Genomic DNA, 3,333 nt, shown 5'->3' with positions numbered 1-3,333 from the left:
GCTGAAACTCACACGGGTGGAGGAGGCAGCTGGCCTTGGTTTCTGGTGTGGCCTTTTGAGGCAACTATAAGTATAGCATTTGTGGATTCTTGCTGAATCTTAACAGCAAGGATAGAGGCTTGGGCTAAGTTTGGCCTATAGCTGAACCCCTCTTGACTGTGCCATTGGACACATACTTCCCAAATCCACACTATTAAAACCAATAGACTTAGGAGCTTTGCTTAGTGTATTGAAACAGACACAGAATGGCAACCAAAATGAGAAGACAAAAAAGCAGAAATCATATGAAAGAATAGAACAGAGATCTAGATATAATGGAGTCAAGTAATCTAATAGATGCAGAGTTCAAAACACTGATCAGAAAGATGCTCAATGAACTTTTGGGAAGTGTAGATAAATTCAGTGAGCACTTTAACAAAGAAATAAAAAACATAAAAATGGAAGTTGAAATTATAAAAAGGAACCAGTCTGAAATGAAGAACACATTATCTGAGATGAGAAGTATATTAAATGGAATAAACAAAGGAATAAACAAAGTGCATAAAGAAGATCAAATGCCTTATCTAGAGGATAGGAAAGCCAATCAGGACACTCAATCAGAATGGCAAGAAAAAAGATGCCATGACTATAAAAATAATTCAAGGAGGATATGGGACACTATTAAGGTTCCAAATATTCATCTGATTGGCGTAACGGAAGAAAATCAAGATGTTGAACAGCTGTTTGAAGAAAGAATGATGGAAAAATTCCCTAACCTCATGAAGGAAATGGACATGAAGCCCCAGGAAGCTCAAAGAATTCCAAAAATCAGGGATCCAAAGAGGGCCGCACCAAGATACATCATAAGTAAAATGCCAAAGGTTAAATACAAAGAAAGAATTTTAAAAGCAGCAAGAGAAAAACAGATAGTTACTTATAAGAGAAAACCCATAAAATGGACAGCTGATTTCTCAAAAGAAACTATGCAGGACAGAAGGGTTTAGCAAAAAATATTCAACAGGATGAAAACCCAGGATATACAACCAAGAATAATTTATCCAGCAAAGCTATCATTTAGAGTTGAAGGGCAGATAAAGAGCTTCCCAGACAAAAATAAACTAAAAGAGTTTATCACCACCAACCCAGAATTACAGGAAATGTTGGAGAGACTTCTTTAAGAAGAAAGAACATGTATCAAAAACAGGAATAAAGAATGGTAACAACTACATTCCTATCAATAAGTACCTTAAATGAAAAAGAATTAATTGCTCCAACCAAAAGATAGAGTGGCTAAAAGGATAAGAAAACAAGACTCCTACATATGAAAAGGAAGGGAATGGAAAAAGATATTGCTTTGATGGATCTAGAAGGTATTTAAGTCAGATAGAGAAAGATAAACACTATATAATTTCCCTTATATGAGAAATTTAAGGAATAAAAAGAACGAACTAATCAAAAAAATTAAACAAAGTAAAAATAAAACATAAAGTCTATTTTTAAAAACAACATGGTCCTAGTCCTGGAGATAGCAGTCTGTTGGGATTGTGAAAGATATTTAAGTCTTCTCACCACTTGTTGCCCTGTCTCCCAGAGGTCTCCCTGCTCTCTTCACGGTTGAGGCTCTTTCCCCTTCACTGAGTGTGGGAAATTCCACAAGTGGTTAAGAAGGGGAACAGGATGAGATTTTCCTTCAGCTATCAAGAGAAGAAGTGGCTGTGGAATTAATAAGAACTTAACCAATCTATGGCCATGCTACCCTAAACAAGTCCGATCCTGTCTGATCTTGGAAGCTAAGCAGGGTCAGGCCTGGTTAGTACTTAGATGGGAGACTGCCTAGGAATATCAGGTGCTGTAGGTGTAAAAAATAAAAAATAAAAAAATAAGGGACTGTAAGCTGATAAGATCCTTGCAATCTGTTGCCTCACGAAAGAAAGAAAGAAAGAAAGAAAGAAAGAAAGAAAGAAAGAAAGAAAGAAAGAAAGAAAGAAAGAAAGAAAGAACTGAACCAAATGGATAGTGTTTTTTCAACATTAAACATGTCAGAAACATACATTAACATACTTTACCATTAGGATCAATAGCAGCCATAACTAGGCAGACCAAACTTACTGTTTATTGCTGAGGGAAGGAGTGAAGAAAGGAGAAAGGGAGGGAGAAAAGGAGACAGAACGGGAATTCTATAGAGGGCAGCAAGTGTGTTCTTAAACATGAAATGCTTTTCAAGCCAAACTGTTGCCTAAAGCCAAGCCTCCATTTACATAGACTAATATGTGGGTAGCCCAGTTGCTGTCACATATGAATCCAACTTTCCAACCATACCCATTTCCAAATTTCAATAATGCAGCAACAGAAAACTACCTGAAATCTGGGCTGAGTTGTGGTCTTTTTCCTATGTGGTTATGAAAAAGTAAAAAGGCACATTACTCCAAAGTATTGACTTTCAAAAACATCTCTAATCCAACCCTAGGAATTGAAGAAGATGGTCAGTAAGTGAAACAACTCAAAGACAGTGATGAGCAAACCAACTTTAAATAAATCTCTTTCAACTATGGTGTTTTAGAGGCAATCAGAGATGGGTTTGTTGTAAACTAATAAAACTTAAGTTTAAAGACCTTTACTTACACAAACCCTTTCAATGCTCAGCAATGTCCTCACAAAATCATATGTGCTTCCTCTCCACCTTTCTTTAATTTTCCAAAATGAGATATTTAGCAAAAATTAGTTGTAGCTTCTGTTTTCACTCCAACTTCTTTATCACATTTCCTGTCCTGTTGAGTGGCATTGGTATGCCACAGGAATTTGAATGTTGGGTTAAGTGGAAGTTGAGTTGGAGGATACATTTACTTTGGAAATAGTGAGATAAATGCACGTCTTTACAGTTACTTTCAAGTACTGTTAATATGTAGCTAGAATTCTGCAGTAGGAATCACTTCTAGGAACATTGGTTATGGACCCAAGCTATAGAGCCAGAGGTCATATTCTGATATCAATCTGTCCTATATCTTCCAGCATTAAACACAGGTGGATAGTGGAGGAGAAATAAGGTTTAAAATGTCTGCAGTCAGATGCTGGTCTGCAGAAGATTCTCTCAATATTCAGTTGTGTAAAATTGTAAGTAGAGTTGTATAAAATTGTAAATATAAGGGGGAAAAGGATTTTAGAGATACATCTTATGGATAAATAATAAAAATATCTTATTTTCTCTGTATATTTCTCTATATATTTTGTGATGCTAGTGGCATTTATCAGCTTTTTTTTTTAATTAATAAACTTTGCTGCTTATTTTCTTATTCTAAGTAGATTCACTTTCATACTGTTCTTTCATTTGATTTTGATTTTTTGTTATCCTTTGGA

General features: G+C 35.6%; 1 pseudogene; it reads left to right on the top strand.

The window, feature by feature from the left end:
- Nucleotides 1-1,718: 1,718 nt before the first annotated feature.
- Nucleotides 1,719-1,837, top strand: LOC118610438 (annotated as a pseudogene).
- The last annotated feature ends 1,496 nt before the right edge of the window (nt 1,838-3,333 follow it).

Source organism: Rousettus aegyptiacus, unplaced genomic scaffold (assembly GCF_014176215.1).
Source record: "Rousettus aegyptiacus isolate mRouAeg1 unplaced genomic scaffold, mRouAeg1.p scaffold_m13_p_12, whole genome shotgun sequence".
Taxonomy (NCBI): domain Eukaryota; kingdom Metazoa; phylum Chordata; class Mammalia; order Chiroptera; family Pteropodidae; genus Rousettus; species Rousettus aegyptiacus.
This window is presented reverse-complemented; position numbering and strand designations above follow the sequence as displayed.